Source organism: Capricornis sumatraensis, chromosome 8, assembly GCF_032405125.1.
Source record: "Capricornis sumatraensis isolate serow.1 chromosome 8, serow.2, whole genome shotgun sequence".
In the NCBI taxonomy this organism is placed as follows: Eukaryota; Metazoa; Chordata; class Mammalia; order Artiodactyla; family Bovidae; genus Capricornis; species Capricornis sumatraensis.
The window spans coordinates 72,710,847-72,726,219 of record NC_091076.1 but is presented as its reverse complement, the minus strand read 5'-3'; positions in this window follow the sequence as shown (position 1 = coordinate 72,726,219).

Here is a 15,373-nt window from a genome sequence, read left to right as displayed (position 1 = left end):
TCCAGCCCTGCCCGGGGCCTGGGCTTCTGTGAGACATTCCAGTGTCCTGGCAACAAATGCCCATTTCCACTGTTTGCAGCGAGGCCAGCCCTAGTGAGCCACAAGTCCTATTTAGCCTGATTAATACAATGCCCTTCCCTTTCCCCAGCTCGTTAAGCATGGAGATCTCAGCCACTCTCTGGGCTGATTAAGAACATTTGAAAGTGTGGTTGCTTAGTTATGTCCGACTCTTTGCCCCACCATGGGCTGTTGCGTGCCAGGCTCTTCTGTCATGGAATTCTCCAGGCAAGGATACGGGAGTAGGTGGCCATGCCCTCCTCCAGGGAATCTTCCAGACCAGAAATCAAACCCGGGTCTCCTGCATTGCGGGCAGATTCTTTACCATCTGAGCCAGCAGGGAAGCCCTTAAGACTACCTGCTGCTGCTGCTAAGTCGTTTCAGTCGTGTCAGGCTCTGTGCGACACCATAGACGGCACCCTACCAGGCTCCTCCGTCCCCGGGATTCTCCAGGCAAGAGTACTGGAGTGGGGTGCCATTGCCTTCTCCATAAGACCACCTGGGGGGAGGGATGCAAATTAGTGGCCGGTGAGAGAAGAGGTTGCAGTACCAGAGGGACTCAGGTCTGGCTCCATCTAGTGGGGTGACCTTGAACTATAACCTCCCTGATGGGCAGGTTCTTCTCACTCGGGCTGCCGCAGGTGCCTCCTAAATCCACTCCTGGCCCTCTCCAATCTGTCTGCATCACATAGTCACAAAGAGCTCTTCGAAATGCCAGCCATTTGGAACCATTAGGGAAACCACCAGCTGAGTTTTCTAAAGGTGCCCTCAGCCCAAACTGGCATATTGAGGTCCCTTCTTTGAGAAGCTAGGAAATTGGCTAAGAGAGTGAAGTCTCAATTCAACTGCTCTCTGGAATAATATGCAAATTTAGGAGTGCACGGAGGGGCCATTTTCCCCAGGTGGAAATGCCCAGGGAAGAGAAACCATTCATGGAAACCCCTCAGTGACTTTCTACTATTCTGATGATAAAACTGAAGACTGCCCATGCCAGCCCAGCCCACCCGAGGCCTCTGTAACACATCACACTCTTTCCCCTTGGGGTTGCAGACACTCTGATACTCCTCCCTGGAGAATGCTTCCCCTAATTCTGCCTCTCCCCAACCCCCTTTTACCCAATTACCTCTGTTTTGATTTTTTTTATTAACATCATTATTGCAATTTAACTTATTTACTATAAACTTCACCCTATTAAAACGCACAATTCAGCAGTTTTAGTATATTCACAGTTATACAACCATTACCACCATCTCATTCTAGAACGTTTTCATCACCCCCGAAAGAAACCCTGTACCCATCAGCAGTCATTCCTCATCCCCCCCTCTCCTCAGCCCCGGGACACCACGTATCTACTGTCTCTATAGGTTTGCGTATTCTGGACATTTCATATAAATGGAATCACATAATATGTGGTCTTTTCTCTATTTCCTTATTTTCTGCTCTAATCTTTATTACTTCTTTCCTTCAGCTTGCTTTAGATTTAGTTTGCTCTTTTTTCCCCATAGTTTCTTAAAGTGGAAGAAGGCTATTGGTTTTAAGTCTTCATCTTTAAATATATATTTATTAATTTATTTGGCTGTGCTGGGTCTTGGTTGCCGCCTGTGGGATCTAGGTCCCTGACCAGGGATGGAACCCAGGCCCTCTGCTTTGGGAGCACAGAGCCTTAGCCACTGGACCACCAGGGAAGTCCCTGTATAGGCATTTTAGATTCCATACAGGGACCTCTCACTCCCCAGATTCCCCCGCCACTAAATTACCCCCCATCACCCTGTCAGGGGTGACCCAGTTTACCACACGACACCCAAACCTGCCTCCCAGTCCTCAAGGTCCTTTTACAGGAAGCAAGAAGAAGTTCCCCTTGGTGGGGGAGCATCTCTTCCACCTGTTGGAAAATGGCTGTCATGAACTGATAACACTGAAACCAGACGCTATCCGGCCATGTGTGAGAAAGTCACCGCAAACGGAAACCCTGCTCCGTGTGGTGCCCTCATAAGGCTCTCAACCTGCAAAAATGACTTTGGCAGAGCCACCATGACATCCACAGTCACCTGCAGCTCTGGGCAAGCAAGATGCTCAAAGCAGCTAGTAACCTGCTCCGCAGAACTCTGCCAATGCAGAGATCACGTGGTCAAGAACTGCGTCCACTTTCTGCCATGCTGTCCTACCAAGCCCAGGAAGTAGGAGAAAGGTCTTCGAGCCCAGGTTGGGGTCATCAGCCCCTAAGCAGTGACTTCTGCAAACGAGGAAAACAACCAGCAGGATTAGAACCGGCAGACAGAGTTCACCGCAGGAACAGACTCTTAAGAGAAGCAAAGGAATGAACCCTGGGAAACCCGGACAGCAGCTCAGTGGCTGCTCTAAGATGCGGCCTGGGCTGCTCTCCCACCATTTGGAGTTAGAATTTTGCATTCATCTCTGACCTTTTCTTGGCGAATCTAACTCATGGCACCGTCCCCTGATCAAACACCTGCCCAGACCCTGACATTAACGAGGACAAGCGCCAACAATGCTTAGACCAGTTGAAATTGGGTCGTTCTCTGTCACTAATCCATGTGATTTGATGACATTAAAAAAAGAAACCAGAAGACAATTCATTTCTCTCTTACTTGTAAATGAGGCTCCACTTAAAGCAGAATAATTTCGAAGTCGAGCTTTCTTAGGCGAAGGGTCCCTGCGGGATGGTACAAAAGAACTCGGGGTCTAGCCCTTGTTTTCTGATTACAGTACCAAACACTCCCTCATCTAACCCCCCTCAACCCGCCCTCTACATCGAACAGAAATACACTGGTTTCCAAAAATGAAGTTCGCAAAATAATAGACACTCCTACATTTCACCTACATTAAGCCAGCATTCTCTATTAACTTTCCACTGGGGACCAAGAAAAAATTGTTTCAAAACTGGGAACTAAATTTAAGGTTGTGGGGGGAAAAAAAAACCACCTTCACCAAGCCCAAAGGTTTGGAGCAGATTTGCCTCACACTTTTAAAAGTTAGAGGTCAAGTGACTACTTGTTTGAGAGGTCACCTTGTCATGTCAGCCCAGGAATTATGGGTTCAAATGGGGTCATGGAAAAATTCAAGGATTGGGCTTCCTGGGTGGCTCAATATAAAGAATCCACCTGCCAGTGCAAGAGACACAGGTTTGATCCCTGGCCTGGGAAGATTCCATGTGCCTTGGAGCAGCTAAGCCCGGGCACCACAGAGCCTCGGAGCCACAACTACTGAGTCCATGCGTAGTAACTACTGAGGCCCACACACCCCAGAGCCTTCTCTGCAACCAGAGAAGCCACCAGAATGAGAAGCCATGCACTGAAACTGGAGTAGCCCTTGCTCTCTGCAACTAGAGAGAAGCCCTCACAGCTACGCAGACCCAGACAGCCAATAAATAAATACATAAAATTCTTTTGAAAATTTAAGGATTGGTTAAAGACAGCTTCTCCTCTGAGTTTCAGCAATAGGACAGACACGTTCCACCACATTTTTGGTGCTCTCTGTGGGGCACACGGCACGAAACAGGATTCTTGGATTGCAAGCAACAGAAACCAGGTGTGGCTGACTTAAGGAGAAAGGGATTTACTGACGGGATACCTCATAGCTGGGTAATAATGGGAAGGCTAAAGATCCTGACATGGAAGAGGACAAGACCCTGGCAGCTATAGGGTCTGAGCCTCAAGGTCTAATCAGCTGCTACCTCAAGAATAAGAGGCTCCAATATCCTTTCCCTTCCTGCTTCACTCTGCTCAGATTTCAGATCCCAGAAAGAATGATCCAGCAGAATAGCCCAGCTTGGGGTCAACATCCCACCCCTTGACCTGGGTGATGGCTACCTAGCTGTGTTTGCTTTGTAAAAAATTAGACAAGCAATATATTTAGAGTTTATGCTGTTTTCTGAACAGAGCTTGATTTTTTTTTAATGTGGACCATTTTTAAAGTCTTTAGTGAACTTGTTACAATATTGTTTCTGTTTCATGTTTTGGTTTTTTGTCTGAGAGGCATGTTGAATTTCAGCTCCCCAACCAGGGATCGAACTAGCACCCTCTGCACTGGAAGGCGAAGTCTTAACTACTGGACCACCAGGGAAAGCCCCTGTATGGATCTTACACATCAATAAGGCACAACGTTACACCTAACCAGCAATTCCACCCCAATACAAGTAAAACATGGAAGAGAAATAATACATAAAATTGAAAACAAAAATCAGCAAGAATACTTATGGCCAGTCCATTTATAATAGCCTAAAACTAAAAACAGTCCAAGGCTTTATGAAGAGGTAAATGGATAAGCAAATAGTACATATTCAGACAGTGGAGTACTGCTCAGTAATAAAAAGGAAGCTACTAAAAAAAAAAAGGGGGGGGGGAAGCAACTACTGATACACACAAGAGCCAACTCATTGGAAAAGCCCCTGATGCTGGGAAAGATTGAAGGCAAAAAGAGAAGGGGGAAACAGAGGATGAGATGGTTAGATAGCATCACTGACTCAATGAACATGAATATGAGCAAAATCTGGGAGATAGTGGAAGGTAGAGGAGCCTGGTGGGCTGCAGTCCATGGGATCAGAGTCAGACATGACTTAGCGACTGAACAACAGCCGATACACACACAACAACAGGGAAGAATCCTAAAATATTACGTCAAGTCAGAGTGAAGGAAGCCTTTGACAAAAGAGTACATACATGTGATTCCATTTATATGAAGTGCTGCTGCTGCTGCTGCTAAGTCGCTTCAGTCGCATCTGACTCTGTGCGACCCCAGAGATGGTAGCCCACCAGGCTCCCCTGTCCCTAGGATTCTCCAGGCAAGAACACTGGAGTGGGTTGCCATTTCCTTCTCCAATGCATGAAAGTGAAAAGTGAAAGTGAAGTTGCTCAGTCGTGTCCGACTCGTAGTAACCCCATGGACTGCAGCCTACCAGGCTCCTCCATCCATGGGATTTTCCAGGCAACAGATACGAAGTGCTAGCATGGGCAAAACTGATCTGGAAAAAAAAATTAGAATGGCTGATTCTAAGGAAGCCGGGAAAGGATTGCCTGGGAAGAGGCACGAGGGAACTTTCTAGGGTGATGGTCATGTTCTCTGTCTCGAAAGGGGTCTGGGTTGCATGGGGATATGCTTTTATCTGAGCTCTTCTGATGAAACACATAAGATTTGTGTATTTCATTGTTATGCACATTTTACCACCAAAGAAAAGAAACATAAACAAATACTGAAATCCAGTTAATGATAAGCTTGCTGAAGTATTTGACAGTTTTATCCATCAAAAGATGCTATTAAGATGGTGAATAAGCCACCCACACACCAAGACAAGTATTTGCACCACATAATAAACAAAGGATTAGTATCAGAATTGACAATAACCTAATAGGAAAAAAATGGGTAAAGAAAAGTATGGGTGTGTAAATGAGGCAACACGTAGCCCATAAACACATTTCATCTGAGCAGTAATCATCAAAATAACAATTTAAACTGCAGTGAGATACTGGCTCCCTCTTAACAGAGTGGCAAGAGCTAAAAGTGTGGATGATACCAAATACGATGAGGATGTACAGCAACATGCCCTCTGGTCCAGGGCTGGAGAGAGAAGCAAGAAAGGAGAAGATAACATACAGCCTACGACCTTGTGATTCTGCTCTATACATCCTAGGGAAACACACTGAAAAGAATTGTGCTAACAGCAAGGAAAAGTGGAGACAACGCAAATGTCCATCAATAAGTGGAGGGGGATAAAACTGGATCACTTTACAGCAGCAGTTAAAAGAAAAGAAAAAGGAATGAACTGTAACTGCTCATAACAGCATGAATCTCAAGAACACACACACGGATCAATTAAAAAATGGAATACAGCATGATTCCATTTATAAAAGGTGAAAAGCATGCAAACTTTAGAAACATACTGTTTAAAGACATAAACCTACATGGGAAAGCAATAGAGAATAGCAAGCTAATAATGATAAGAGAGAATTCAGGTTAGTGTATCCCTGGGGATGAGGAGAGCAGAGGTCACATGTGAAGAAAGGCATAAAAGCAATTTCCAAAGGGCTGTTGATACTGTTTCTTCCATTAGCTGGGCACATGCCTGCTTTATTGTTGTTGTTGACTCCTTGCGACCCCATGGACTGCAGTCCACCAGGCTCCTCTGTCCATGGGATTTCCCAGGCTAGAATACTGGAGTGAGTTGCCATTTCCTTCTCTAGGAGATCTTCCTGACCCAGGGATCAAACCCACGGCTCACGAATTGGCAGGCAGACTCTTTACCACTGAGCCACCTGGAAAGCCGCCTGCTTTATTATTCTTTAAACTGTACATATATGTTTTATATGCATATAGATCTATTTCACAATGGTTTTTCAATCAAATATTTTCTTATAGTCCAATAATTTCCAGTTAAAGACTGGGGTGGGGGGGAATGATCATATTTCCCTAGCAACAAGAAACATACAACTCCTAGGAACAAACTTAACAAGAAATGTTCACAACCCTCATAAAAAATCTATGAAACTTTAGTGAGTGCTATAAAAAAAGAGACAAGGACAGGAAGACATCAATCAATATGGGACAGACTATATTTCTAGAGAGGAAAACTACCATTATTATTTCATAAATTTAATATCATTCTAAATTAGATTCTAATGGTATGTGCAGAAGAGCAATAAAATGATTATAAATTTCATAGAAAAGAATGAATAAATGTGCAAATATAATCAAGGAAACGTTGAGAAAGAATCTGCACTACCAGGGGCTAACTATGTAAAGTCATAATTTGAAAAATGTGATAGTGGGACTTCCCTGGTGGTGCAGTGGTTAGCACTCTGAGTTTCCAATGCAAGGGGTGCAAGTTCAATTCTTGGTCTGGCAACTAAGATCCTACATGCCATGAGGCACATCCCCCCCCCCCAAAAAAAAAACCATGATAGTGGAAGAAAAAGAGGTCCATTAATGAAAAAAGAAAACCTAGTTCATATTTTGTGCACAATAATAAAGCTAACATTTAGAGTCAGTTGGGGGAAGGAGGAAGGAAATCTAGCAACCAAGACCAAAGCCTATTAACCTAGTAACACAGGTTATTGGACCTGGGAGGCTAAGGGGAAAGAGGGGAGGGAGACTCTCATGTTTGCCTTTTTGAATTTTGAATAACATGGTTATAATGTACAGTTGACCTTGAATATAGTGGAGGGTGGTGTCAGGGGCATCAACCCCTATGCTTTTGAAAATTGCCATATAACTTTACAGTCAGCCCTTGATATCCATGGTTCTGCATCCACAGATTAAACCAACCATGGGGTTATGTAGTATGATAATACTTCTTTAGTGAAAAAAAATCCATGCATAAGTAGACCCACAGAGTTCAAACACATGTTGAAGGGTCAACTGAATAGTCCAAAGAAATTAAAAAAAATTTTTTTTTAGCAGTGTCACACAGCATGTGGGATCTTAGTTCCCTGACTAGGGATTGAACCCATGCCCTCTGGATTGAAAGCACGGAGTCTTAACCACTGGACCACCAAGGAAGTCCCTTAAGTTTAAATTTCAAATGCAAGTGGTAGGAAAAGCAATTGAACCAAAAGAACTGGTGCACAATTTGAGAAGAAATAAAATCAGGTTTTTATACCTAAACCAAAATAAATTTTGGTAGAATTAGAGTTGAATGTAAAAGAGAGAGCTAAATGGAAAAGCTGACATTATATAAAGAACTAGAAGAAAATAGAGGTGAATATTTATCTGAGCTTGGGGTGGGGGAGACATTTCAAATCCAAACACAAGGGAAGAAATCATAAAAGGACTAACCACATGCATCAATCTGCTGGGGCTGCGAAAACAAAATATCATAAACGGGGCAGCTTACAGAACAGACCTTTATTTCTCACAGTTCAAGGTCAAGGTGCCAGGCAACTCAGTTTCTGGTGAGGGTTCTCTTCCTGGCCTAGAGACAGCTGCCTTCCTGCTGTGTGTCCACGTGGCCTTTCCTCAGGACATGTGTCAGGACAGAGAGAGAAAGAGAGAGCTCTCAGCCATCTCTTCTTATGAGGGCACTAATTCCATCATGAGGGCCCCACCCTCATGGCCTTATCTAACCCTAAATACCTCGCAAACACCCCATCCCCAATACTATCACATTGGAATTAGGGCCTCAACATATGCATTTCAGAAGAACACAAACATTCAGTCCACAATACCACATAAACATCAGAAACTTATCTATGTTTAATAGTAACAATAGAAAAACAAACACTGGATTGAGAAGAAAATGTGTTACATAGATGACAGTCACTATTCATATGGGTAAGTAAATGTTAAATAAAATATAGGTTAGAAAATCATTGATACAGAATGATCTCAATTTTTAAACATTAAACATGTTTATCTCTCAAGGCTGGGAATCACAGATGTTCATATTCTTCTTTGTGCTTTTGTATGTTTTCTAAATTTTCTATAATGAATATGAATTCCTTCTAAGACTCAACAAAATGCCTGCTGTTTTTAAAAAGTGTCACATTGTGGTCAAGCAGTATCTGAGACAGAGGGTCTAGTTCTGCAAAATGTTAGGAGGACGGTTGGTGAGCCAGGTGTCCTGCACATCCTAGAGTGTGATCACCAGGAACCCCAAACAGAGGCAAGTCCTTCTCCCCAGAGGAGGCAGGCATGATGAGAATCTTGCACCAGTGAAAACTCTGCCCCGTGGAAAATGGTTGAAGCTCCAATACTTTGGTTACCTGATGTGAAGAGCCGACTCATTGGAAAAGACTCTGATGCAGGGAAAGATTGAGGGCAAAAGGGGAAGGGGGCGACAGAGGATGAGATGGTTGGATGGCATCACTGACTCAATGAATGTGAGTTTGACTAAGCTCTGGGAGATGGTGAAGGACAGGGAAGCCTCGTGCGCTGCAGTCCATGGGGTTCCAAAGAGTCAGACACGACTTAGCGACTGAACAGCAATGGAAAAGGGAAGATTTATTTGAGATGGCTCCAAAGAGACAGACCCAGACCCAGAATGACAAAGAGGCAGATCTCAACTCAAAAGAGGGAAGAATTTTTCTATGAGCTGCCACAAAATGCAAAACACCAAACAGTGAACTTTGTGTCACGGTCCACCCAGAACTCAGGGATGAATGAAGACTTCTTAGATCAGGAGGAGGGGGTAAATTAGACATTAATTTTTAATCATATAGTTACTTTTCCTTTAAAAATTTTAAAACAGATTGTATACTTACAATGAATGACTTTGGGTATATAAATTACACATCAATGAAATTATTTTTAAAAGTTTAAATTTCACAGAGAAGGTGATATTTCTCTTTGATCACCCCCCCCAACACATACATACACACATACACACACACACACACACACACACACACCCCAAATGCTGGTGCCCTTCCCTGTGGATAATAGCTATTGTAAGTTTGGAGTGCCTTTTTCTAGACCTTTTAATATGCTTTTACATGTAGGTATATGTTATATATGTTTACTTGTAATACTTGTGTGTGCTCAGTCAAGTTTGACCCTTTGTGACCCCATGGCCTGTAGAGCCCACCAGGCTTCTGGGTCCATGAAATTTTCCAGGCAAGAATACCAGAGTGGGTTGCCATTTCCTCCTCCAGGGGAATCTTCCCCACCCAGGGATGGAACTCATGTCTCCTGTGTCTCCAGATTCCTTACCTGCTGTGCCATCACGATTTGTATTCATATAAAGTACAGCCGACTATGTGAAAACATTTCTATAAGAGGCATCATAATGTGCTTATCACTTTGAAATTCACTTTCTTCACCTTATAATCTTAGAGATTCATCATTATTGTTATAGGAAGACCCCACTAATTCTTTCTCAAAGCTGCATAAGACTCCCAGGTGTGAAAATGTGAGCTGATGTAGATGAAGCTATTCCACCACCAGCAAACGTTCAAACGTGTACAGTTTTTCACCTCAGACTGCAAACCGCCACCAAGGCCATCCTAGAACTTTCCACCTGTGCACACACACCAGGCTTCCTTTAGGGCAGATCCTGAGAAGGAAAATCCCTATGATGTAGGGCAGATGCTGTTTCACTCTAGCAGGACCTGCCTAATTGCTGCCCAAGCCTTAGATCCCAAGGTTTTAAAAACCGGATCCCCGTGAAATGTCTTGTCAGTTTCAGCCTACCTGGCACATTCTGCACTTGATTTTGCTCCACTGATCTTTAACTATTCAAATCACCATCCAACCATGAGATGGGCTGCCACGGTCATTGACAGTACAGAAGCCAAAGGCCACCTTCCTGGCTTCTCATGGAGAGGACTCTCAAACAGGGAAGAGGCCCTTCCAAGCTTCTGTGAATCAAAGGATGCTCTACCAGTAAATAAAAGCGGATGAGGGCTGAGCAAGAAGAAACTGTACAAACCCTGGTATCAACTCAGCCACTTGGATGTTGTTGTTTGGTCACTAAGTCGTGTCTGACTTTTTGCGACTCCACGGACTGCAGTCCACCAGCCTTCCTTGTTCTTCACTATTCTCCCAGAGTTTGCTCAAACTTATGTCCATTCAGTCAGTGATGTTATCCAACCATCTCATCCTCTGTTGCTGTCTTCCCCTTCTTCTTGGATGGGCCAAGCCCAAAGATGAAAATGCGTCAAGATGTTTAAAAAAAAAAAAGCATCAACACATAAATTAGGTGTGAGTGCAGCTGAGTGAGTCAGGCAGGAGGCATGGGTATTGACAGTCGTTCACCCTCCTCACCAGGCAAGCCAACCACCAACTCCGTGATGACCCCCACCACGGTCACCACAACACCTGACTGATTCATTGTCCACGATAGACTAAGTGCTTTTACATAAGGTGCTACCTCCGTGACTGCGGTCTTACATAAGGTGCTCCAGTATTTTTAGCAGCATATAACTGCCATGTGGAAGGAGGAGCTCATTGCCCAGTGAATGCCGCTCACTTTCCATGCTGGCGCAGTCCTTGAAATGCTGATGTTCTGCAAGCAGTGCGTGGCTATTGGAGCAGTGAGGATGTCCGTGCAGAGGACTGCAGCACCAGCCAGATTCTGCTCTTTCTCCAGGCCAAACGACAGACCCTGGCCAGCAGGGGATTCACTCCACTTCCCTTACCGCCAGGCCACTTCATGAACTTGGCAAGAACCCAGCGAGCCACCTCCTAGCTTAGCAAGCTCTCCCCAAACCCAGTGAAAGAGAGGGGGACAGGAGAAAGCCAGAGGGGCCCCTGGTCCTGCTCCCACATCCCCAGAACCTGGGTGCCCATCCTCATATCACCTCCCACCTCTCAAAAGAAATCCAAGATTCCAGGTCCAGTGTCAAGGGTGTGGCCCCTAGGAGGGACTGGAGCGTCAGTATTCCTGTCTTGGGTTGAGGGTCACTGCTGCCTTTTTCTGTTTTGGTAAATTTTATTAAAGTATCATAGACACACGCAAACACACAAGTACACACAACAAATTGGTGAATCTCGAAAAGATGAACAGTATGTGACCAACACCCAGACACAGAAGCAGCACATCACCAGCCTCTAAGCCTTCCTGTGCCCCTGGGAACTACCAGCCTGACTTCCAAACGTTATAGCCACCCTGCCTTCTTTGCACATGGGGTAAATGGGATCCTACCTACGGGCTGTGCTCTTTTTCTGTTTGGGGCCTTTGCTCAAAAGTGTCTGCGTGACTCTCCCGTGTTGTTTTGTGTGGCTGCGGACTGTTCTGTGGTACAGCGTTCTATCGTCTATTCAGTGTTCTATTTGTCCACGCTACTGCCTATGGACACCGGGTGATTGCCAGTTTTGTGGCAATTACAAATAGAGCTGCTGTGAACGTTCTAGAACATGACTTTTCACTGCAGCCTTCTGCCTCTCACGAGACCTAAGAAGTTGAAAACGACTGCTTTAAATCAAATCTTGAGAAAGCCAACGTGCTCTGCCTCTCCAATTCACCCTTTCCTTCTTTAAACGCAGTCTGTCTGCCATCAATGTGGCACCAAGTGAAGAGGTTTGGCCACAGGCGTCAGACTTCCTAGTACTAAGGCCCAGCTCTGTCACCTACTTGCTGTGCTTCCTTGGGCAAGCACTTAACCTCTCTGTGCATTTTTCTTACCTGTACAATGGGGGAAACAATAGTACTTCTACCTTTATTTGGTTGAAGATCAAATGAAGAAACAAGGTCTGCACAAAATAAGCGCCCATCAAAGGTAATAGCTATGATTACAGTCAAAGGTACCCTGTCTTTCTTGGCACCTCAAGGTACCCTAATCTGGGTGACCCCCTGCCAGGATAGCTGAGCAGCTCTTACATAAGAGGAGACACTAACTAAAGACAAACAGTCTCACCACCTCCAACTGGAATGGAGTTGTACCAAAAGCCCTCACTAATCCCCTGGCGGTAGAGGGGTTAGGACTCTCAATTCCCCATGCAGGGGGCATGAGTTCTATCCCTGGTCAGGGAACTAAGATCCGGCATGCTACGTGAGGCACAATAAAAAAAAAAAAAAAAAAAACCTGCCCTAATAAGCCCTCCCAGAACCAGACCATGCTGTTTCCCTCTGCCTCTCCAGCCATCAAGGATGCGTGCAGGCCACAGTCACTGTCCTTTTACCCACAAGGCACTAAATTTCATTCAAACTGTGACCTAAACCAGAGGCACCTTCCGGGGGTCACTCTTAATGGTGTGTCAAGCAGCCTGGTGACAAGCTCCTGGGCCATTAAAGGTGCCCAGAAATCACTGTTTGAAAAAAAAAAATGTTCTAAATGTCCACGCAAAAGGAGAGTCAAGTGGAATATTTCATTATTTTAGACGACAACGATGGAAAAAGCCCCTAGAAGCATACGGCACAGAGACCTAGGAGCAAGAGACTCGGGGCCTCCCATTACTGGTTGCCATGGCAACTGTATTTCACATCAGGAACTCATTTTCATATGACAGTGACCTGTGGAGGAAAGGGAAGGACAGCTCCTAAGGAAACTTTGTTGAAGGTGGTTCTGTTGGGGGTGGGGTTGATTTCTGTTTACCAAATAAAAAAAGCACTTAAAGGTGTCCGAAGGAACAGAAATGACCTGAGGGCTCCTTGGGGTTCTGTGTTCCACAACTCTTACCTGAGACACACAGACAAGACACACATTCACAAACATACACACAGTCTGTTTCGAAGGCCTCTGGGGGCAGTTGTCACAGCCTCCTTTAGGCACTGGTCCCACCATTAGGCATCTGTTCTATTACGAAGTCCTTTCCTGGGGTCCAGCAAAGTCCCAAGCAACCAGCTAACCACACCATCAGGATGTCCTGGGCCAGGTGCCATGAGGACCTGTAACATGCTCCCTGGCCTGAAGCGTATGCTTTCCTAGATAAACAGCAAACCCCAGTATCAAACAGTCTTGCAAGTCAGACTTGAGTTCTAACCTCTGTTCTGCCTACCCTCAAGTGTGTGGTTTGGGCCAGTCCCTGGACCTCACTGGGTTTGCGTCCTCATGGGCAGAATGAAAACCAGAATCCTAGCGCCTATACCTCTGGGGGTCGCACAGATTACACACTCGAGGAATCTCTTGGAAAGATCAGCACACGTCTGGTACATACTGACCACTCAACAAACAGCTGCTATGAATAAGCACTGGAAAAGCATCTCTTACACCCATGATACAACTGGAGGCTAATAGCAGAAAACAAAGTGTTAAATGGGGTGGCACAAACTGTAATGAATCCATCTGTAAGACCAGCGAGAATGCAGGCCAGTGGGAATCCAGAAGACTCGAACAGTCCAGGAGAGAGGTGGGATTTGAATCAGTGGCTCAGTGGTAAAGAATCCACCTGCAATGCAGGAGACTCGGGTTCCATCCCTGGAGAAGGAAATGACAACCTACTCCAGTATTCTTACCTGGAAAAACCCATGGACAAAGGAGCCTGGCGGCTACAGTCCTTAGGGTCGCAAAGAAGTTGGACACAACATAGCGACTAAACAACAACTGAAGGATGGCCGGAGATGTCCTTGGAGATTAAGGGGAGGAATTCCTTTATTGAGTCAACTGGGTACACGGTCCTGGGGATCCTGGAGGAAGGCAACAGGCTTCAGGGACACAAAGGGACCTGTGATCAGCAGACAGACAGCTGTGGTCTCGTGGGCATGGTGGAGTGGGAAGGCCAGGAGAGGAGATTCCGGCGGGGTTGAGAGAGGCAAAGCTTTCCCAGGAAAACAGCTTCTGAGCTGCGTCCTCCAGACTAAGGCGGAGAGGGCTGACCATGGTAGGGAGGGAAGCAGTCTGGGGACTGGAAATTGGTTTGCGGCGGTGAAGCCACATGACTGGGAACCACAGGAGGTGAAAGAGCTGATCTCTGTGCAGGAGGAGGCCGGAAACCTCTGAAGATTTCCCAGGGGAGAATGCAGACAGGGTAAGGCAGCAGTCATCCAGGAGGAATCAGGCTACAGGTGACATGCCAGATGGACTGTGGGAGCTGGGAAGGATTCTGGCATCAGATCAGCCAAAGGGGCTCTGAACTCTGGCCTGAGACTTTCGAGGCCTGGAGCAGAAGCCTGGGTACAAAAGGGCAGGAGAGGCAAGGCACTTCAGGGAAAAGAGGGTATGACAGAGGGGCAGGAAACCCACTGCTGGGGAGTCAGGAGGACACGGTGATCTTCGGGTGTCATTGGGCATTCCAGGAGCTAGGCCAAGGACTAGAATCTGGGGGTGAGGGGAATTCCCTGACAGCTTCCAAAGCGAGTTCTCTGAGATGATAAACATGGGCCTCTCAAAACATCCCAGCAAAGAGGGAAGGGGCCTCAGAAGAGGAGAAGGAATGATGGAGAAAGAAGAACAAAACCAGGAGAGAAATGACAGCAGAGAAGGCTGCAGACAGGGCACGTGCACACGGCAACCCACCTCCCGGGCAGAAGCAATGGCAGCGGGATGAGACCGAGAGGGAAAAAGAAATCAGTGTTTGGAAACAAGCTGGCTTCCAAGGAAGCAGCTTTAGCAACGTGGTGGGGCCAGCAGCTGGGCAGCAGGATTAAGAGGGGAGGCGTAGCGCCAAAAGGCAGGCAGCAGGTGCAGAGCGCTTGTCGGGAAAATGCGGCAGTGAGAGAAAGAGAAACCAAGCTTACGGCTCTGGTGCTTCTGTTCCCTCCCTCCCCCCACAAGAGATGGGAGGCCAAGTGGGCGTCAGAAGCAGGAGGGTGGAGGGGCACGTGCAGACGGCCACAGTCTCTCCAGGTGTGTTGAGGGGCGGGCACGTTGAGAGGCAGAGACTAGACTGCAGCCCTGGCCCCCCCAAAGCTCCTACCAGGGCGTCCAGGGACACTCTGGAGTCCCAGACCTCCAAACGCTGGGGATCGAGGGTTCCCCCAGACCCGCTCACC